The sequence below is a fragment of the Neolamprologus multifasciatus genome, chromosome 5 (genome assembly GCF_963576455.1).
Source record: "Neolamprologus multifasciatus chromosome 5, fNeoMul1.2, whole genome shotgun sequence".
NCBI classification, from domain to species: Eukaryota; Metazoa; Chordata; class Actinopteri; order Cichliformes; family Cichlidae; genus Neolamprologus; species Neolamprologus multifasciatus.
Genome location: NC_140443.1, coordinates 32,541,263 through 32,565,150, shown reverse-complemented (window position 1 = coordinate 32,565,150; position 23,888 = coordinate 32,541,263). Strand labels below are relative to the sequence as shown.

General features: G+C 39.9%; 1 protein-coding gene across 14 annotated transcripts in view; it reads left to right on the top strand.

The window, feature by feature from the left end:
- Window positions 1-23,888, top strand: part of LOC146519120 (band 4.1-like protein 1) — a 101,824-nt gene that overhangs the window by 5,176 nt on the left and 72,760 nt on the right. Inside the window, exon 1 of one of the 14 annotated variants that reach the window (XM_085160232.1) lies at window positions 11,824-23,888. This exon is cut by the window's right edge and continues 18,690 nt beyond it. The exons of the other annotated variants lie outside the window; for them this stretch is intronic. The gene's annotated coding sequence lies outside the window, so the exon portion shown is untranslated. Of the gene's footprint in view, window positions 1-11,823 lie in introns of those variants that run through there. 14 annotated transcript variants of the gene reach the window in all.

The window sequence follows — 23,888 nt, the reverse complement described above, 5'->3', positions numbered from 1 at the left end:
GCGTGATTTGTTTTTTTAATGGGGATCGAATTAAGCCTCAGCAGATTGCAGTCCTGTCAGAATATTATTAGGGTTCAGACTGGAACATCATTGTTTCACAGTCTGTCTCGGGGTTGCCAGCAGCAATGTCGACACTTATTTGGTCGTCCCCCGTCTTTATGTCATAGGTCTCATTTTAAGCCAGTTATATCCTGCTGCTGTCTGTCTGATCCAGCCAGCGTTTTTTAGCTTTCTACAGCTTCTAGCGATTTATTTCCTTCTTCCAGTTGCATCATTCTGTTGCCCTCAGATGTGAGAATAGAGGAGGAGCTATTTCATGCTGTAAGACAGTTTTATGTCGCTCTTCTGTTTCCCACCTTCGGTCACATGTGTCCTCCCTCCCCGGCGATGAGAAGCATCACTTTGTCCTTCTAAAGGGGGGGGGGGGGGGGGGGGGGGGAGCAGCTGTGGCTCAGCTCGCCTCAGCCTCATGATTACAGTGACTCAGCAGGTTGTCCTTCTTTTTGCTCCTTTTCCTCCTTTGCATACCCGCGCTCGTCTCCCTCGATCCCTCTTCGCTGCCGCCTCCCTCGAACAAATCCCCTGCCTCTGAAGGATGAGACTCATCATGTTGTTGTCTGGCTTTGATCTGGCTCACGATATCCCATAATGCTCCTTTTTCTTGCCTCCCCACAGTAAAGGAAAAATATATTTTACAGGTAAAGTTGGTTCATGCGGGGCGGTGAACAGCAGCTGCTTCTTTTCAGGTTGATTATTCCGCCTTCGCTGAGGTCTGCTGTGGAAATACTTTTATCCAGCTATTTTGGCCTCTTCCAGCAGCTATTGTTTCCTTTTGGCCGCTTCACCTAATTAGAGCTGTTGCATTCAACAGTTGTGGAGGAAGGCTAATGCCGCTGTTGATCTTTGTTCATTTCTCCCTGTGATTGCTGAGCGGGATCGTCTGAGTTTTCCGCGTAAAAATCCGGTAAAACGAGGAAAAAATAGTCGGTGCCAAGGTCGATCTCTGTGCAAACTGTTAATAAATTCATAAATCAAGACCTAAAAAGAGGATTAGGCGAGATTAGGGTTGCAAAAAGTAAAAAAAGAATCACAACAATAGCCTGCTTACTGCTGCTTAGCAAAATACAGATGAGGCAATTTGCATAAAATAATTTTCGGGCAAGATTAAGTTGCACGTTGCAGGTAAAGTAAGGCTGCACTTGGCCCAAGTGCTCAGTGATTAAAATGTTGCTGCTGCTGCGTGGTTAACGAGATACACAGCTCAGCTAAGGACAGTAGGTACACTGTGATCTCTACATTATATTTCACTGGTAATTTAACTGAAGAGGATTGTGAACCAAATGCCTAGTGAAGTAGGTGGGCGTTGTCTGCAGGCAGGCTGTGTTTGGCTGTCTTCTTGCTGGATATCACCCAGTGGTCCTCCGTGCTGGAAAATATGTTTATTGAGGGTCTTGCTGCTGCTGTTTGTTGCAGTGGTCTGTGGAGGAGTACAGTAGGCGCACATACGACTCCCACTGCCTTCGGGCCCATTGTGTGGCTTTTAAACTGGTCGGACAGGTCGGAAGGCAAATCCACGCACAGTCATTACTCTGCACTGTGTACAGTCATGCTTGGTTACAGAGTGTGTGTTTACACTTCTCAGTTTATGCTGCGGAAACACGTGACACACTTGTGTGTGTTTTTCTCAGTTGTTCATACGTTTGTTGCACCGACTTGTTTGTGTTGCTGCGTTTGGAGCTTCGTGAAGGATCAACTGTACTGCGCTGTACACACAGAGAAAATCTGTGGCAAAGCATGCAAGCTGTGTACTTACTCTTACATCAAATCCTATTCATGACGTCATCTTTTTTTTTATATCACAAACGAGAAACCTCTTCAGCTTCACATATTTTCTTCTGTCACAAATCCTTTTTTACCTAATGGACTTTTTGTAGAGTCCATTCGGTAGCTGTGTCGTGTGATTAATCATGCCAAATTATTGGTATTGGCTCATGTTAGTCCCGTTTAACCTCTCACGTCAATTGTAAACTGGCTAAATGTTTAGAAACGGTATCATGACAAGCTAAAACTGTTTTTTGGCATGAATGATAAATATGTAACAAAAATATTAGTATCTGAATTGGCTATTGGCCAAATGCACTGCTTAAATAAAATGAAAGGATTTCATTTCATGTTAATCAGAGCCTGTCATCAAGTTAGTTAACTTTCTGTGATATTGATCTGATCAGTTAGCAGACGGCAGACGTGAAAGGAGCCGTGGAGAACGTTATGCTGCCTGTAACATCATTTAGCATGACCGGTGTGGTGTTGGGTCAGTGATGGTCAGGGGAGACCTTTTCAAAGGACGGACAGAGAGAAGTCTACGGTCTAGGCGATGGCACCCTGACTGCCATTAGGTCAGAATTTACACTGGTCCTGGGTTCCTTCTGGTGCACGACAATGCCCAGCCTATTGCAAGAACATGCAGGCAGCTCTTAGAGGATGAAGGAATTGATACCATTGAATGAATAGACTGTGTAACTTTACTGACTTAGTCTGTGACTGAATCAGCACAATCTAACCCACAAGTAGTAACCTACCTACCAGGAGCCTGCTGGATGCTAAAAGGCTAAACAGCCCAGAATGTGACAATCATACGGTCAGATGGTGAGGTTTTCCTTTTTATTATTTCTTCTTGAACTTTCAATCAGAACTTTGAGCTATTAAACATGAAACTAAAGGCACTGAAGGACTCAGACTACTTGAAATTTATTTCTATACTTTCATCTGCAAAGGAAGACTTTGTGATAAAACGGAAAGCTATAAAACAACTCTAAATGGACCGTATGATTAAATTGTTTGGCCATCAGTCATACTATATTTTACATTATTTTTGTCAGTTTGCTACAAACCATATTTTAAATTACTTAATGCACGAGTCACATCCTCCACGCAGCCATCAGTAACAGTAACTTATGCACGTAATAAAATGATCGGCTTTTAGACTTAAAATGTAGTTATGATAGAGAATCCATCACAGTGAGTTTTGTGACTGTCAGCTTAAGTATGACTGCCTTGTGGCATGCAGTGGGAATAAATGAATAGATAAGTGCAGTTTGTATTGACTGTACTGTGAAGCTGCACTGACGGATGTAGCAGACTCCTAGTAGGTACAGAAGTTGTGCAGATCTTCAGAGCAAATCCATTAAGAGTTTTGATTTTTTTTAAAGCAAGAGTAAACACCAGCCTACACTGAGACATGCAGGCACTTCATATGGTCTGTCTACTGCTTTCCTGACACATTTAAACAGGCAAGGATTTTGATCTCTTTGAAAAAAAATTGCACAAAAAAGTTGACACACATTTTTTAGTCACTTAAATACATAAAAAGGCAAAAAGACCAGTAGCTACAGCAAAAGACACAAAAAGAAATCTCCAAAAGCCCTAAAACATGCCCGGATCTACATGTAACTCTTGCAGCAGTTGGTATCAAAGTGTAAACGACTGCTCAGATTTGATCTGTGTGGCGAGCCAGCAGTCATAGCTGTTCAAATGAAAGAAATCTCAAAATATAGAGTTGTTTGACCACAGTAATAATAGACCGTGTTTGCACAGAGGAAATATAGCTTTCCAGGAGAAGGAAATCATGATAACTGTGAAACATGGAGGTGGGAGCGGCCCAGTCAAACACTGGGAGCGAGATGCGATGAGAAAGTGCTTAGACCTTTCAACAGGAAGACGATCCAGACCGCACTAACCCGTCGAGGAGTGGCTCTAAAAGAAGAAATGGAAGCTAATGGAAAGGCTCAAAGCCCTGATTAGAATTGATCATTGGGTGGAGACATACAGTAAAACCCTTAAACATCTGTGAACTGATAGAATTATACATGGAAAAAAGTTACAGGTTATGAAAAAATTTTAGCTTTTTCTGTTAAAGGGGGGTCAAGCGTGTTGCTACTTTTTCCACAAAAGAATAAGATATGATATTAATTTGCTGTTGAACGACGTACAGAAAAGGACGTTTTCCTTATGACTGTTTTCACGCACACCTTTACAGGTAGGAATTGTTTCAAAGAGGATCAAGTGGCTACTTGCACAACTGTGCTGAAAAAGTGGATACATTCACCTTAAGTGTTGGCAGTGCTTACTTTGAGCTTTTGCTTTATCTTCCACCCACCTTTTGTTTTTACAGGTGAAACACGTTTCTGCACATACTGTGAGGATTTATGAGTCACAGTGTTCATTTTATGACTGCTTTACCTTCTCTTTGTATTCTGAGATTACTTTGTAATGCAGTTGTTGATTAATTCAGTCCAGATGTTTAGTCTGAACTCTATTCTAGATTGTTATGTAACCAACAGAGAACTTAGACAATACCTATATAATAATATTCTGTAATGCCTTTAATATTTTATTCATAACAAGGTAATCGTATAGTTGAACATGAATAAAATTACATGCACTGATGTGAATGAAACAAAAATAAAAAAAGCTGGATGGGGTATTGTTGTCTAACGGGCAGCAGTACTGGAGGAGGAGAGTTAGCATAGCATGGAAAAATGCTAACAGCAAAGCTATTTCACCTGTGCTGCACCGGGAGTTCTTCTTTGTCACGTTTGATTTTTTACTTCATCACAAACTGCCGTTTATCTGGGTGCGGCACAAAGCCGCCCCTCGATGAGCCTAGCGAGGTGTCACTGTGTTAAAAGGGAGTTTTTCCTTCCCACTTTCGCCAAGTGTTTTGCTCACATGGGATCATCTGATTATTTTAGAATCTTTACCTTACAGTATAAATGCTTTATGGTAACTGTTGTTGTGATTTGGCAGTATATAAATAAAAATTGAATTGAAATTGAGGGCTGACATGCTTTCTCTCATTGTGTTCAATCTTATACTTGTCAGGAAACCTACATTTTTGGCTACAAGAAACGAGGAGGTAGTGTGACCGTAAATATCAGCAATGTGCACTAATGACTGTCACACTAAGCTAAAATGATAAAAGTTCTAATAGGTTTGTTGAATGACATGAATATACTTTTTCTTTATCTTGAGCCTGTTGTCATTTTTTGTGAAAAATTCACGAAAATTATATTCCTGCGTATACTTACATGCTACATTTTTTACTTTTGGTTTGAGTAAAGAAACACGAAACTGATGTCTCCATTCAGTCTCATCATTACAGTATAACTTATTTACACTGGTGTCGTACAGGAACAAGTCAATTTTTACCTAAAGATTCTTTAAGCTCAGGGTTAGCTTAATTAATTACCTAGTTAAGCTAATTTCTAGCTTTGAAGTTTTAGCTCTTAGTGAGGTAACTGTAAACTTCTTCTATTACTTCTGCCTGTCCAACATTGCTGACTTGAGTGCTTGTTCTTTAATGTAGTTTCCTGTCTTGTTCCTTGGTGTGCTAGTATGGCTCGCACTTCTTTAATATTGTTGTTGATTTATAATCAGCGGGCGCTCCAGTCTGTAGTGGGCCCATCTCTGCAGCAGTTATCCGTGCCCGTCGGTGCCAAACTCAGAGTACAGCAACTACTCCTTGTCATTCTGTTCAACAGCAGCGTTTTGTAAAGGAAATGAAATGTTGTTGTATTTTAGGGTGGTCCACTCCTGCTTGAAACTGCTGTGCGTTGGCTTTTGATCACTCATGCATTTGTATCGTTATCTCTCCCCGCACAGCACTCTCACTTCTCTCCCCCACCTGCACTCATAAAGTTGTAAGGCTGTTCCTCAGTAATGGAAACCTCTCACTGTTTTGGCATCAGCAGCTCCCTCTGTGATAGTCAGAAAGTGTTTTTTATATAACTGGAGGCTTTTCTTTTATTCTTCCACAGTTTCAGAGCTTTTTGTTGTTGTTGTTTTTTTTTTGCTGGCATAATGCGTTTGACTCTGCACGTACTGATCATTCATGGATTCTTTGTCATCCATCGATTTATTTTCCCTCTGTTGTTTTTATGTTGGCAGCGGTAATGAGAGGCTCGTTTATAATTGATGCTATGTTCAATGTCCCTTTGGTAGCAGTTTTCATGCTGCAATCTCACCAGGCACTTCTATGCCAACAACACACACAGCCCTGCCAAAAACTCCGGTGTACAGATTAAGACGATTGGTGTTGGCTTTCAGCTGCCATTTAGCAAACCACACTCGATTGTCTGCAAAGTAGCAGTCTTTAGCAAAAGGATGATTCTGCCTAAAAAGTTTTAAAGACAAGCCTAAAATGTGTGCCTGTATCTCTGTGCCTGTCCCTGTCTATACTTAAACAAATAGCACTGTGCGCTTTGTTCAGCATCTTTACAAACCTTCTGACACTGACACCAATAACACAGAGGAGTCCTGTAGTTTCCTTTCAGCCTTAAGACTGATCCTAATAAGGAGATGAATGGCTCTATACAAACAGTAGAGTTGAGCTGGGGACTGGATGTATGCCCACTGGTTCTCGCTTTTTCTGGGTGAAATTCCTTTTTCAGTCCCTGCTGATCTTGTGGCCCTCCACTGAAATGGTCACTGCTCAGTGTAAACGTGAACAGAGGGGAAAGCTCCCGTAGCACCTGGGCTGGACAAGGTTAACAACCCGAACAGTGCACATGGGGGAGGCAGTGCTCAAACTGGTGACCATGGCACAGTATCATCCCTGCAGGTGTTTCTTGCTGATAGACTGATGGGATTGATTGAACAATCATTTTCAGGACTTGTTAAGCTTGTTAAATACAGTATTAGTATTTGTGGCAGTACTTAGAAGTCATCATTGTCCACAGTGTAAAAAATGGGACATAATGATCATCTATAATGCTGTTTATTGATCATACAAATTCACTATTGTTAAAATCAAAAATATTCAAATTCACTAATGTGGTTCATTTTTGTACCACAAAAATCAAGTATAAAAGAATAAACAACCCACTTTCCAACAATATTCTTAAATCATTTTCTAAAAGTGATGGGGAATACAATTTAGGGGGGGACATATATATATATATATGCACACACATATATATGTATATATATATATGTGTGTATATATGTGTATGTATGTGTGTGTGTATATGTATGTATATGTATATGTATATATATATATATATATATATATATATATATATATATATATATATATATATACCTGTGTATATATATATATATATATATATATATATATATATATATATATATATATATACGTGTATATATATATATATATATACACGTATATATATATATATATATATATATATATATATATATATATATATATATATATACGTGTATATATATATATGTATGTATATATATACACGTATATGTATATACATACATACCCTTTTTGGAATTGTATATTTAAAGAAAGTATAGTATAGTATACAAATCAATGAACTGTCTTTCTGGATAGCGTAAGATTGTATTAGATAGAATAAAGTTAAGATGAATGCTCGGCTCATGGCAAAGAGAGATGCCAGTTTTGCTGAAAAGCACAAACCACATTGTGTTTGTTTACGTTAGAAAATATATTTTTCAAGTTCTAATGACTCTCTCTTTAGATTACCTAATGATGCACAGTTCCACAGGGAATATGTAGCATGTCATTTCCTAACAGACTAACACTGCACAGGGATTTGATTTCATGGCTTTAAATTAAAAAGGGTAAAATTAATCAATTAAACCATACCTCCCACTCCTTTGAAAGGTTTGTTTTGCCAGCTGATATCAGTACTGATAACTAACTCTATTTAGAAATGTAAGATAAGAAAGTAAAAATGCTGTTTTTAAATAGTTTTACAGTCTTAAGTAATCTTACGTAATCCTCCACAGTACAGTTAGTTCTGTGCTTAACCCTCTGCCCCCTGCTTTATCTATCCTGCACTGTATGACACCTTCCCTAAAATTGTTTTTTTGATAAGATCTCACCTCTTAGACTTAAGGCCACTTTTTGCAATAATGATCCATCCTGTACTGGACCACTCTGGGCCTGTCTCACTTTCAGTCCTAAGTAATATAATTTATAAGTCAACAACTATTACGCATAAATCAGATAAGTTTTCCTTTCATCTGTTTTAACAGGTGTCTACATAAGAGGGCCATCAATTTGAACAATTATAAATACTTGTTTAGTGACAGGGACAGTGCCAGCCTACTCTCTCAACATGCAACAGTCCTCTCATAAGGACAACACATTTTGACCTTATAGAGCCATCATATTTTACCCAGATCTTTCTTTCTAAAGTACTGGACAAAATGTTTCCCTGCAGCTGCAGTCTTTCCTATATAAAAACAATATTTTTGAGATTTTTCAGTCTGGTTTTAAATTTCATCACAGCACAGGATCAACTCTTTTAAGAATTTTCAAAGACCTTGCGTGAGTCATTGACTCTCTTGTCCTCATACTTCTGGATGTCACTGGTTTATTTAGTACAGTAGAGCACAAATCAGCCTTGAGTGATGTAATTGTATTTCTGCCATTATTTGGTTCAAGTCTTACCTTACTCATGGCTCCTTTTTGTCAGCATTCACATCTACTCTCCTAACAGCACCTTCTCCTTAACCTGCGGTGTACCTCAAGGTTTAATTCTGGGTCCAGTTTTGTTTTCACTGTATAAACTATCATTTTGGACTATATTCAAAAAACGTTGCGCTGCTTACAACTTTTATGCTACCTGCCACTTAAACCAGACACCAGCTTCTCAGGCAGGTTGTTAAACTGTTGTTCAGCTGAGGTTAAAACTTGGCTCTCACAATATATCCTTTACATGTATCGAAACAAAAATGAAGCTTTAGTGATTCAGTTCAGACAGTTAATTGTAGCAAAACTCAGATCTTATTTTTTACATTTTAAACCTCAGGTAAAGTAGAGAGTATCAATGGGTTTTTTTTTTGATTCCTTTTTAAAAATTTGACTTACAGATCAAATCAGTGACTACAGCCTTTCAGGTTTTTGTCTGTTAACAACCTTGGAAACGTCATTCATGCTTTTATTAACTTACTGCAATTTGTTAAATGTTGGACTGAGCAAAGCACTAATATTACACTTACAGTTGATTCAAAATGCTGAATGGTGCAGGGAAGCATGATCATAGTTTGCCTGTACTTAAATCATTACACTGACTCTTTATGAAGTATAGGATCGATTTGAAAATGTTGTTGATCACATGTATGGGCTTGCTCTGCTCTATCCAGCATTGTATTCCTATTTTCAGTCCTATGAAAAAAATTCCAGGCATCCTCAGTTCCAAACCTCTGGAATTCCTTCACTCTTCACATTAGGTTATCTACCTTTGCTATCAGCATTCAGAGCCCTCATTGGCCTTTTCAGTTTCCATTTCACTCTCTGTGTCATTTTCCCCGGTGTATTTTTTGTTTCACTTTTAAAACATTTTTTACATTATTACTTTTATTGGTAGTGCATTATTTGTTAAATGATGATGATGATGATGTGCAGCACTTTGGTCAATAACTGTTGTGTTGAATTTTGCTATATAAACACATTTATCGACTTGACAACCACAAAGTACGTAGTTCTCGTAACGGACAGGAATACAATATAGTCCTAGCGGATTTTGTTACAGATTGTCAGTGTAGCAGCAGGGGATTGGCACTGACTGAGATGCTGTTAGTACGAATGAATATTATGTGTGAAGGAAAATAGAGAAGGAAAAAAAAAAATATATAGGATGTGTAAAGATGCCCCAGAGACAATCCAGATACAAAACATCAGGGTGCAAGATGCTAGCTGGCAGGGCATACATGGAACGCCATAACCAAGTAACCGGCATAGTGTACAGGAACATCTGTGCCGAGTGTAACCTGGAAGTCTGAGGTCAAAATGGGAGACGCCTCCAAGGGTGGTGGAGAATGACCGAGCTAAGATCTTGTGGGACTTCCAGATACAGATGGACAACATAATGGTGGACGGCCGTAGCGATCGATGTAACGGTTCCAAATGACACCAACATCAGGAAGAAGGAACACGAGAAGCTGGAGAAATACCAAGGGCTCAGAGAAGAGCTCGAGAGGATGTGGAGGGTGAAGGTGACGGTGGTCCCTGTGGTAATCGGAGCACTAGGTGCGGTGACTCCCAAGCTAGGCGAGTGGCTCCAGCAGATCCCGGGAACAACATCGGAGATCTCTGTCCAGAAGAGCGCAGTCCTGGGAACAGCTAAGATACTGCGCAGGACCCTCAAGCTCCCAGGCCTCTGGTAGAAGCCCCGAGCTTGAAGGATAGACCGCCCACAGGGGCGAGTGGGGAATTTTATTTTTGTTAATATTTGTTGATTATTTTGGAATTGATTTCAGCTGCAGAGAGAGAAACATTTCAGTGCTTCATTCTAAGACTAAATGGTTCCTTAATCCTCCAGACTAAGTTTGACACAGGAAAGGAGCATCAGTGTTTTTCAGATAAGATTTGTTTCTTCTCTGTTTTTGTTAAGGCTGGCAGGTGTTTTATTCGAACTTCCACTTGCTTGCAAATGTGGAAAAAGATAAGAAGAGAAGAGGAAAAAGAGGAAGCGGTGGAAATTGTTAGTGTAGAGGAATAAAAACCAGAGATATCGCCAGGTTATTGTCTTTGCTCCAATTTATTTCTCTGAACTGAGTGCTCACTGTGGTTTGCATGTTGCATAACAGATGTGGGAGTGAAGCAGTGCACCGTCACAACATTGCTAGAATTATATGTGTTTTTTTGTTCCTTGGTAACAGGCGGTGTTGCTTTTTACCAGCATATCCACATATTTAGTCCCTTACTTGTTTACAATGGGAACAAATCAGGCGTGACTTTTTTTCCTCCAAAATATAAAATTACTCTCCCCCACAGGGCAGGCTTTACTCAGAATGAAACTCCTCGGAGCTGATCGGGAAACAGCAGCAAACGACGTAAATCGAGGGTTTAATTTAATCTGACACCTCTTATTAACAGCTTCTTTCAGCTTTGACAGAGCAGCCCAGGCTAATGTTTGTCTAGCGATTTGGACAGCATTTAAGGCTGATAAGTCAGTGCTTCTGGTCACTTACTGTTCATTTTGGGAGCTGCTTGATAGGGCTTATTCTGTGTCTGGAGAACTACTGCTAACCATTAGTCAAGTTAATTCTACTTTCCTTGTTAACAGCGAGTTGACAGCATCCTGATTTGATCCACTAGCTGTCTGTCAGTGTCACTGATTAGTTTTCAAGCCTGTAGCCTGTAGTTTCAGGAGCTTTTCTCAAGAAGCCAGTCATCACTCACCAGCAGAAGTAGATTAGTTTCCCAAACCGTAGAATTAGTGTGACAACAAGCTTGGACTATCACTCACACCTCTGAAGAAATGCAGAAAAATATGATCAATTTATCTACAAAATGTATTTTTACACTTGTATATCAAGTTTCTTCACCCCTAATGGGAGAGGTATGGCAGAAACATCATAAATGTGGAAAGCACAGCAATCTTCCTCAGCTTATTACTACACCAACTACACACATGTGCAAAACCTTTTCCACCGAAGAGCCGTAGTTTCTTCCACCTATAAAAGTATGGGGCGTTGTGTCTAGAGGTGGGAATCACATCCCTCGATACGATATTATCACAATACTTAACGCACGAATTTTTAAAATATTTTGCAATATTCAGATTCTGTACATAAAGGTAAACTTTATCAATATTTATTTTATCTAATATCAAAGTCTCACACTCAGTCTTTCTCTCATTTCAGTTTTATTGTTGACAAACTGAACGGTTTGTATTACAGTCTAGTCCAACTTAACTGAACGCAACCATCTGGTACAATTATAGCTATTCTGAACTATGCAGTTTATGAAAACTATGCAGCCCCTTCAGCAACTGAAGAATTTGTATGTAAATTAAAACAAAATATATTTTTACATTAAATAAAAAAGTTTTAAACTTAATTAAAATAAAACATGTCTTAAATTAAAATAAGTAAACTGTCATGTTTATTGCTGCCAAAAAAACGTTAAACACATTTGGACAGTGAAGGAATGTCAGGATTCTTGCTCAGAAAAAGGATCAACATGCTCTGAAGTCAGAGCATGTTCCAGTCCACGAAAAAATTTGTAACAGAATATCGATTTCTGCTGTCCCTGTATCGATACATTATTAGCAAACAAAACATCACGATACTACACAGTATCGATTTTTTCCCCCACCCCTAGTTGTGTCCTCGTTTAGTATCCTCTCAAACATGAATGCATAACTAAGAGCAAGTTGGATTATATTAGCATAAATGAGGAAATAGTTCATCGTGCTCTGTCCAGCTGCAGCATTTTGATTAATTGCCATTAATTATGATTGCTTATGATTAAGTACAAATAAATAAAATTACAGTTACAATGAATTACAATTTGGAAGTCAAAAAAATGAGATGAGGTTACTGCTCATTAACTTTTCAGCAATGTGCTTAACGGACTATTAAGCAATTTAAATGTCACACCACCGTGTAAAAAAGGATCATATTGTGTCGTTTCCAACAGAATTAGACCGTATTTGTCTCTGCAGTGTGAAAGGAGGGCCGTAAAATATTTTCTTGAACAACCTGCACTTATATATGGAACGCCATAACCAAGTGGCTGGCATAGTATACAGGAACATCTATGCCAAGTTTGGCTTGGAAGTCCGGATGTCAAAATGGGACACAGATACTGGCATGGTTGAGAATGACTGAACTGAGATCCTGTGGGATCTCTACATACAGGCTGACTAACTGATGATGGCTAACCAACCGGACAAGCAGAGGAAGATGGCTGTAGTGATACATGTAGCTATACAAAGCAATAGCAGCATCAGGAAGAAGGAAAACATGAAGCTGGAGAAATACCAACGGCTGAGAGAGGAGCTTGAGAAGATGTGGAGGGTAAAGGAAACAGTGGTGCAGGTGCTAATATGAGCACTCGGGGGACTGACTAGGCAAGTGGCTCCGGCAGATCCCGGGAACAACATCCAAGATCTCTGTCCAGAAGATACAGCGCAGGACCCTCAAGCTCCCAGGTCTCTGATAGAGGACCTGAGCTTCACAGATAGCCGCTAGAAAACACGTTCTCATCCCAACGTGTAACATACCGACGAATGTGACGTGTTTGGAGGCGCGAGATCTGGTTGGAATGAATCTATAAATGTGTCTCACATTCTGATCCTGAATCACTTTGGAAAACACTTTGGTTATGGTTAAGATTAAGGTTAGGGTTAGGGCTGGAATGTATGGCTGGAGCCTCTGCTCCAAGTGTGTGGGATTATATGGGATTCAATATAACGCAGAGTGTTTCTTGGGGACGTGGAAGGGTACTTTTTGCATTACTATGAGACGCCTGGGGGCGTGACAAATCGTCGCTATGTTACGTGTTGGGAATGATAATGCTCTGCGCTAGCAGGGCAAATTGATTATCAAAGATAACCCAAGTAAATACGATGGAGTTTTAAAATAATAATTTAATTTCTTAAGGGAAAAAAGATGATCTAAACCTAGTTGTCCCCTAAAGTAGTTCTTGTGCCACCCTTGGCAGCAAGAACTACTGTCAAGCTTTTTCTACAGCTAGCACTAGGTCTTGTGTGAATACACACTCACACACACCTTTGGGTGTTACGAAGCTAAATTCTTGCACTAGATTCTTCATGCAGATGCCAGTTTCATCACCTAGTGCTCATATTGCTAAACTCATATATCAGTCTGGGTGTACAGCACAGCAGGCCAGTTGTATTTTCATTTTTGGTTAAAGTTTTACAATATGTGATTAGTGAGACATATGTCTTCATCAAATATATGGGGCTGTATATAGTTAAGTGTTAATAAGGGTCTAATCCAGGAGCACGCAATCTCAGTCCTCGAGGGCCGGTGTCCCTGCAGGTTTTAGATGTGTCCTCGAACCAACACAGCAGATTTAAATGGCTAAATTAGCTCCTCAACATGTCCTGAAGTTCTCCAGAGGCCTGATAATGAACTAATCCTGTGATTCAGGTGTGTTGACCCAAGGTGAGATCTAAAACCTGCAGGGACACCGGCCCTCGGGGACTGAGATTGCCCACCCCTGGTCTAATCTCCAGACGGTGTTGTTGCTGTTCCACATAGTTTTAGCTCAGATTTTCTGTGTTGCTATTAGAATGTTTAAAAAGATAAACAAGTATCCAAAACAAGGGGAAAAAAGGCAGAGTGCTGTCTGGACGACATTTCAGAGCGATCGATACACCCTCGCTATGGTTGCAGCCACATGCACAATAACAAATGTACATGGGTGGTTATAGCAGGGCAGGGCCATCATCATTCACTCTTCTGTGTTGCTTTGTGTCATCACTTGATCCCTCAGCGCTCTGCCTGAAAACTCGATTCATAATTCATATTTATTACATCAACATTTTGAATATTTCATGTCTCAAGTGCCATTTTTTTTCTTTCATTGAAGAAATCTTTCTTGGCTCGAAGTGCTCGTATTTAATTCGACTCTTGAAGCATCAGGAAAAATGTAGCAACAGAGAGGCGACGGATTTTTATCAGGAAGTCTGACAAAGATCTGTGTTTGTGTAACTCATTCATATTCATGTCCAGTTATCATGCTGCAGTGGGAATAGATGCGCTAATTCAGAGAATGAGCAGCAAGTTGACTCAACCGGGACATTCAGTCCGATTACAGTGATCGTATACTTTTACTTTTCTTCAACTCACACCAACTCACCCACGCCATGTTCTCTAACCCTGTTGGCTGCTCTTTTTTCATTTTTTCATGCCCTGGTGTCAGAGGTTAATAGAGCCTGCCCTGTTACTGTGCTCTATCATACCAGCTCCTTTACCGCTAGTAAACTGTTCATATCTCTGCCTGTTGTTGACCAACCTTTTCATTTTCCCCCAGCCGAGATAGTTACACTGATAAGATGACCTATTTCTTGTGTTCTGAAGAATTTCTTTTAAAGTCACAAGCAAATTTGATCTACACGTCATTGCATTCAATGCAAGTTTTAAGCATTTATTTGAACAACAGCACAGTATTACACAGTCAGTGCCTGGGACCATGCTCGAAGGTTGGGCCGGCTGATATGATTTGTCTCAGCTTAACACGTTCATGCTGAAGTCCTGAGACTGAGGAGAAACCGCTGGTGCTCCAGCCGAGGACGCTGCTCACAGCACGGACGGTGGAAGGTGGAGTCGAACATTTTCTCTCCTGTTCAGCTGATGTTGTGAAAGTTGCAGTTTTTGCACAAGTTTTTGAGTTCACAAGGAATTTTCTTTGCTAAATTGAGTCTAACAAGTTCCATGAGCAGTGTTGTATAAATAATAGGTGGGCAAACGGGATGTAGGCATAGCTGTAGCCTTGGGGTAAGGAGAGTACACTTTACCAAATTGAGGCTAGATGCTGGCATCGCTTCTCTCTAAGCTTACTTTTTCTTCTTTTTTTTTGTTGGTATATTATGCTTCAGAAGCAGGAAGACGATGTGTGTGCAGTCTGAGCCATCAGAGTTTATAGTGTACCGTCAAAGACTCATGAACACAGCGAAAAGAAGACGAGAGCAGCAGCTGACTTCAAAGGCTGGCTGTAGGCTGCCCACCGGATCAGAAGCAGGAGTTAGGAGAGTATCCCCATGTTTCCATTTGCTGTACTTTTTATTTTGATTGGGTGCAACAGTGACATTTGGATGAGCTGAGACCACCCGTGCCGATAGCTACCTCACTTCTGGATTCAAACCTCTTATCCTTTTAAAGATATGTTCCAACTATCAACATAAAGGCTTTTCTTAATCCTGTAACGCCAAATGTATCATATTTGATTCATGAGTTTTTGTGAGTTTTAGAGACCTCTACATCATTTTTTTTCTGCTGAAGAACAACACACTAGACTTTTTACAACCTATTTTTTATTATTTTGCCAGAAGGTTCAATAAAAACTCCAGTTTAAAAAGAAATTAGAATTTTCCGTCAACTCTTTCATGGTTTAGGCTTTACAGGTTAACCGATCTTTGTCTTTCAGAAAAGAAAAACACGTTCAAACACACACGATGAGATAACTATGTTTACAGAAATACAATTGATATTGAGATTTAAAGTTGGCAGTGCTATTGGACTGCATTAACTGGAAATTGCCTAATGCAGGAAGTCAGATAGGATTTTCTTAAAGATTTGGACATTTCTAGGTGTGGCTACGTTCGAGCTGTTGTAATCCTGATAATTCTCGGCGCAGATATAGCCCACTCTAACCCCACCTTAATATTGGCTATGCATGCAGATTGTGCCTCACCCATCAGCCAGTCTAACCTTTTAGCCCAGTGCGCCTTTTCCACAATTAACATGCAAGAAGCCACACACAAAGTGTCAGAAACGAGCTGTGAAATATTAAACGTTCCACTCAGCCATACCACCCCGTCTAATGCTGATCCAGGGTTGATTCCTGTGAGTTTTGGCTCTGTGTGGTCATTTGAAAGCAAATGGAATCTCTTTGCTGTTGAAAGACCCAACGGGCTTTGTGCCGATGCATCTGTGTGGCCTTTGGCCAGTCGTGGCCCCGTTCAAGATGGCAACATTATGTCACTGAGAATTTGAACAACAAATTAAATGGCTCCAGTCTGATCTGGATGGGCGATGCGGCATTTCACTTGGATCAAAGCAGCTTTCCTCTGGTCACAGCGCCATGGACTGTTTTCAGATGGAACGCGGAAGATGAATGAGCTCAGCGGGGCATCCACCTCTTTGCGTGTTGGCCCATGTACATCATTTATTCCCTTATCGTTGCTCGTCATGCCCACATTCATAATTTACACTTATTATACTTTCAGATTTTTCATATTTCACGGTTGAGGGTGATTATCCATTTTTCAACAACCCCTGTCCACCGCAGCTTTGTTGTGTTTGTATGAATATTTAATGTCTGGAGATGGAGAGTACATGGCTGCAGCACATTAAATGTTGTCATCAGATGATTGGTGATAGAAGGAAATTGCAGCATTCGATTAGCGCTGATCTGCTCTGCTCCTGCCTTTGAGCGGTGTTCAGTGCAAAATTAAGGATGAGCCATTCATCTAATTCAAATAATTATATCTTCAAGTCTCTCTCCGTGTGTGTGTGGCTGCAAGAATGTGCCGGCAAAGATTATTGCTCCCCAAAATTGTTTTTCTTTCCCAGTTTTTGGAGAACTTGAACTGCCTCTCTTTCAGATTGATAATGATGCAAATTGAAAGAATATATAATTGATTTAAAATTCATTTTCTGAAACCCAAAAGCGAGTAATGGGCTGTGAAAGCTTTTCAGTTCTGGAAATAACTTGAATGTAAAATAGAAAATATTTGAGTTGCTAGGGCTTCACATTATTTAACAACTGAGCTACGATGTCAGGAGGACAAGATTAGCACGTTTTTCATATCTCCTAAATCAGCTTTGATTCTTTGGACCAAGAATCCTCCTCATACCCGCACTTCTCTCTGGCAATATGCCGTCTCTGGCAGGTTTGTAAAATAAATGAAAGTTGAGTGAAACTGGACTTGACAGACCTTGACTGACTGTGAGTGCCCCCAACACTTCATTCAATATGTAGCTCATATTATCTTGCCACATCCACTTTAAAGCATCACACCTACTAGGAGTGTAAAGCATATGGAGATACTGACATTAAGGCACTGCTGTCTCAATAAACAAACAGTTAGTCTTCCTAAAGGGAAAAGGAGCAAATAAAGGAGTTATTATATAAGAAGGTGGCTCAATGCCTGACAGCTGTGTATAATATCCAGTGTTGGGAAGGTTACTTTTAAAATGTATTCCATTACAGATTACAGAATACATGCCCCAAAATGTATTCTGTAACGTATTCCGTTACGTTACTCAATGAGAGTAACGTATTCTGAATACTTTGGATTACTTAATATATTATCATGCTGTTTACAACTACATGAATGTACTATTGCTGTGATTTATTACTGTTACTGAAGGTCCGCGGCTCCGAACCGTAGTAAAGGGACCTCTGGCTAATACGGTGGGTTCTGTGTCGGGCTCGTAGCTGAAAACTAGCTTTACTTTGTTGTCTGGGTCAACTTTGCTAGCGAGAGACAGAGAGAGGCCTTGAAAGGCTGCTCCAACGGGACTTATTGTTTCAGAGGAAAACACGAACACGGTGTACAGTCGAGTCTTAATAGCTTACTTACAACTGGGCTCGTCAGGCGCTCTTCTTGGCTGCAGTGGTTATTATTATATTTACATGCTTCCAGCTCCCGTTTTTGCTCGATGACAGCTCGTACTTTTCCTTTTTCTCCCTCCCTCGCTCACAGACACATAACGGGTATGGCAGTCCATTCTCCCTGCAGCACGGACTACACTGCCTATGATGCTACATTCTTTAGAGCTATACCTGTAGCATTCTGCCTATTAGCTTAGCACAACAACAACAAAAAGGCCTCTCTCACCCAGGAAACATGCAGAGAGAGAGTGTCACCATGGCAACCGTAACGCTGCCGCCTGGAACAACAGAACGTAGCTGTCAAACAAAACCCAGACAGTCCTGACCCGCCACAATATGAAACAGGGAAGTACCGCTGTGTAATCCATTTATTTCAACAAAGTAACTGTATTATAAATACCACCTTTTTAAACGGTAACTGTAACGGAATACAGTTACTCATATTTTGTATTTTAAATACGTAACGGCGGTACATGTATTCCGTTACTCCCCAACACTGATAATATATGTGGTAGGTGGATCTGTTTGCTTGTTATAATAAGGATGTAGCATAGTTTTTAACTTTTCTTGGCTTACAGTGAAAAGAGTTTGTATTGCATGTAGTGCTATTTCTTACGGTTTGTTATGATAGTATTGCATTATATGGTTGGCTTACCTGCTCAAAGAGTGGGTCTGAGAAGGTAAGCTGCACCAAAGCCATCTAGAAGTTTACTTTTTGTACAGGAGACTACAAGGAACGGAGAAATGAGTGCCATTTATACATATGTTACGGGCCCCAGGAATCGTGCCACAATAACAAAGGTGAAACCACACATTTTGGGTGTGCCACATATTGAGAACATGGGGTAGAAGGATCAGTGACACAGATAACAGTAGCAAAAGCTCAGTAGCGCAAGAGTCCAGTCAGGTAACAAAATCAGGGTTTGCACATAGCAGAGTAAAACAAGGGGTGATCTGTCGTGTCAATCTTCTGCACTGGAATGTGCAGATGTGCTGTTCATGTCTCTCTGAAATGAGCATCAGCAAAGCTGTAACGCTGTGAAACAGTACACATGTGTGGAGCACACAGGAGCACAATGAGCCCCAGATGAAGAGAGGTTCAGTCAAGGTGGTTTTATATACTGGGACTGGCCTTCTCGGGTGTGCTCTGTCTATAATTGGGTCAGCTCCACCTACCACATACCTGAAAGACACAGGCAACAAGAACGCCGGCCCACTGGCTGTCACACCTGCAAGGGACCACTGAAAATCAAGTAATGCAGATCTTTAAAACTTGCTATGGTTGCTATGGAGGGCTTAGTCAGTCATGTTCATGGAAGTATTATTTCAAGTTGATTTGCAGAACAGCTCGACAGCGATTGCTCAGTTTTTTAAGAACTTCGACTCCAGAAGTGAATTTTGTGTTCATTTCTTTTCATTGAATTTTCAGAAGAGATAAAGAGTTTTAAACCTTAAACCGAGCCAACCGGCTACGACCTAAGAGATTTGATGTGGATCAAAAAAAATTAAAGGAAAACAAAATAAGGGCAAAGGTGAGGACAGTATACATCGCAGCAATTCTCTACCTTCTCTAATTAATTCCTTTTTATTATTATAGTGTTGTCTAATAATTCAGTTTCTAGTGTGTGTGTAGTGAAATATAGCTTATTGTAATTGTCAATTGTACAATGAGAAAAGCCCGTTTTTGTCACATTTATGCTAAGTATACATACACTCTGTATGTCAGTAGCTTCTTTAACAGGCCATGCTGTCTAAACAGTGCAAAAACTGCCTGAAAATTGCCTGTGTCATTGTAGGTTTAGGCAAAGGCGTTCAGTATAATTCATCCTGAAACTGAAATGAGCATCAAGCAGGCAAAGAAAACATAGTTTGCCTTCCAAGTAAAAGTTGCATCTTTTGAAACCTGCGGCTTGTTGCAAAATAAACTCACAAACGTCAGTATGAATGTAGGAAAATACCCCCAGAACTGGTATTTTTCCATTATATAAAAACTGCAAAGACCATATTTGTCAGTCTGTCCTAATGCAGATGTTGGGTTGATGAACTAGTGAGCAGACTCTCAGGTTCTGTGCCGTCTCGTTTTTGTAGAAGTAAATGAGTTTCGTCTTTGATGTGGCAGTCCATACAATATCATAATACTCGGTCCTTGACAGTTTTCCCTTGGACACCCATTTCAGTTCCCAATTTTGTTTGCAGTAAGGGCTTTTGCAATTTGGCCTGTAATTTACACATTTTTTGATATTCAAATGAAAGCAGAAGAGGCCAGCTCGCTTGTGGAAGAGGAAATGGGTTCTGGTCCCTCAGCTGAAGCTGTTTATGCAGCACGAGCGGTGAACTGAATCATCAAGAATCAACTTTTAATAAATTTGGTGTCAATGTCCAGCCATGAATATGACAGACTTCTTAATAAAAAAAAGACTCCTGAAAAGTCAATTTAGTCCTTAAATTAAAGTTACTATCCAAATGACTGTGATTAAAAAGGGAACAAGTTGCACTTGATTTGTTTTGAGAATATTCCATCCAGCTTTTTGTCTCAGCATTCATCCACCCTCTCCTTTTCCCCCCACTTCATACCCTCTCTGGCCATCATGCCTCTTTAGTCAAAGCTCCAAACTTCCACGACTCTTGTATTGGTCTTATGTGAGTATCTTGACCAGACTTGCAGGGAGCATTGATTAAAGAGGGTGACAGGTTATTAGCCATCTCTTTTGTTTACTCATCTGAGCAGTCTTCAGCCAAAGTCGAACGTAGGAAGCAGAGCACAGATTAATGTTAGATTTGAAGAGGCTTTTTATCATACCGCATCAATCACAGGCTTGTGCCACTGACTCATCCGTCATACTTATTTGATAGAATCTCAATTTAGCCGTCTTCTCAAGGTTATTACAATACCTCTTCAGCGGGTGTGCAAAATTGTCGTCAACATCTAAAACTGCATCAGATTGTCCACGGTGCCATCCTTCATGTGTCAGAGCTGTTTATCGCAGTGAGTGCGCTGAGGGTGTGTGACTGATTTTTTCTGTCAGCTAGAAAAAAGTTTTGACCCCAAGGATGAATCTGTCTGGATTTGAGCCATTCTCAATTCTTATGAGCAAATACAGGCGTTCTTTACTGGCAGGCGATTGACTCTAATTTAGTGCCCAAGCCAACAGCGATGGCAAGATATTTTTAATATAGGACATGTATGACTTTTTGTGTGGGAGGAAACCAGGCCAGCCAGAGGACACCCACAAATAAACATCAATTTCATGCCAATTCCACACAGGAGCATGCCTGAAATGTTAACCCAGGCAGCTCTAATAATTTACCGCTTTACCGTGGTGCTGCCAGGCTAATGCATTTAATCTTAGTGTTTCTAAATCTGACAATTATTACAGCAGATAGATAATAAGAATGATGCAAGGAGATGTAATAACATCATTCTGACTCCACTAACAGCAATGACTGTTAGATCGACAAGACAGTTTTCTGTGATGCCACAAAAGAATAAGAAAACACTGGCACAGGCATTAGCTTTAGCGCTATAGAAGGGCAAACATACGCACTTGGAAAAATTGGTGCATTTTTAATGTGTAAAGTGGATAAAGTGGCTTACATTGGCAAGCCTATCAAAAAGCACTGCCCAGGTCTCCACAGTGTGTTTTGGTTTTACAGTCTGCAAAAACCTTATTTGTGTTCACTCTCAGCAAGTGCTTAGCAGAGTTAGCAATGTTAGCGGCTAGCTGCTAGGCACAATAAAGCTTTTAGCAGCCAACACACAAACAAATTTCTGAAGTGGCTGCAGAAAGCAGTAAGAATATTGGACTTTTCAGATAATTACCATTTGTGAGCTCGCCACAAATATGGAAAAAAAGGAGGAATGATGTTTTTGAATAATGTGTAAATAGGTGATCTTGTTAGCTAACAAACAAAAGATAAATGCTACAGTACTGTACTACTTCATGCAGTACCTGAGAGCCATATACATAAATATAAAAAGATAATATAAATATATTATATTATATTTATAAAATATAAACAACATAAAACTTTTAAGGGTTAAAAAAAGTAACATAACATTAAATTATTATTAAAATATGAAACACCGTCGTTTGACAAACGTGTTTGCTGTCGTTCTAAAGAGTAAATTACTGGTACTTCTGTGTTTTTGCTTCAGAATTCATTCAGGGTTGTTAACATTTGCGCTAACGAGGGAATGAATAATTGAATATGTGAGTGGATGATAGATGCCCCTGTCATTTAACCTTTCCTATGGTTTTCTGTCTTGCCAGTTAAATTACTTGTGAACTGGAATTTAGTCCAACATGTGGTGGACAGTTATTGATTTCATGTTTTCAGCTCCTTGTCTCTTTTACACTTGACATTGCACTGCTCAGCGTAGAGCCCGACTGACATCTTCTTTAACCATACATGTCTACACATATTTATCGTGATGTATTGAGAAGTGACTTTGAATTAAAGCTTTGCTTTGCAGTGCACTCATTTCTGATTAAAGATGAAGCCTGAAGCCAATCTTGCATTGGGCATTCAGTTAACAAAAGAGCATTTAAATTCTGGTTATTGCTTAACTAGAATTCTGTATTTACTTACGTTCTCGTATCGATATAATAGAAAATTTTCTAGACCAGTAAAACTGTAACAATGTAAACTGCTTTTGAAATTTGTTAGTAAAGGAACAGCACATATTAGAGATTGGCTGATATGGGATTTTTAAGGTTGATACTCATATTTTTTCTCTTTCAGACACACAGAACATAAACAGATATCCTTAACACAAGTTCTATGTACTTTTTTATTTGTTCGTTATTTTTTTTACTTGTTTACCTTCTGCCCAGCAGCTGGTTTCTGTTTATGCGTCATTCCAAACCCAAGTGCTGCAGAGTTGCATAGTTAACCTCTGTTGGACAGACTGTTTACCCTCAACAGTCATAACACAGCTGAAGGGTGTTTCTCTCGCTTTCTTTACTTTTTAAATTTCCAGTTATCGACCATTAAGAATGCTGGTACAGATATTTTGGCAAATCCAACAGCTAATGTCAGACAGGCTTTTGCACATACATATTTGAGTATATTATACATAACATTAATACATTAAGGAGTATTATTAACTAATTTGATAGGTCTATGTTTTGAAATAATAACAGTAGCCAACATTATTACTCCACCCCTAATTTATATCCCAGTCATGCAGCTTTGAATCCTATTTTTCAGTCACATTGGCAGACGCTGCCTGGAGAAAGGTCTCTAGATTAAGCGTGGTGAGGCAGAAAAAATGTCCACTTAAGTTGTTGTATTCTTTTTTTCTCTCAGCTGGACTCAACGGTTCACAACTCAAGGACCCACCACTGAACATTGTTTCGTGTGCACAGAAGTATGTGACTGTGAGTGAGAGTGTCCACTACATTTGGTCCCTCCACGAACAAGGCTGATAGGACAGATAGCCATTTACTTACAGAGTGCTGGGTCAGCACATTCGGCCTCTCTTATTTCAAGGCCTGCCAGCCACCCCATGAAAGGAAGGAGGAGAGAACTGAAAGGTGTTTTTGTTGTGGCCCGCTGCTGCCTCTTCTCACTGTATGACTTCTACTGCTGTATGTTCAGGTGACATACAGTCCGCTTTTGTCCTCGATGCTTCCGCTGTTGTATCCAGTTGGCAGATAGTGATGAGTACTAAGCAGTGAATCCTCTGCAAGGTCACAGACTAAACCAGCATTCATGTGCTTATACAGGAAGCACCCTTTACTCCGATTGTGCTTTTTTTGAAACATTTTTAATCACGCTGTCAGAA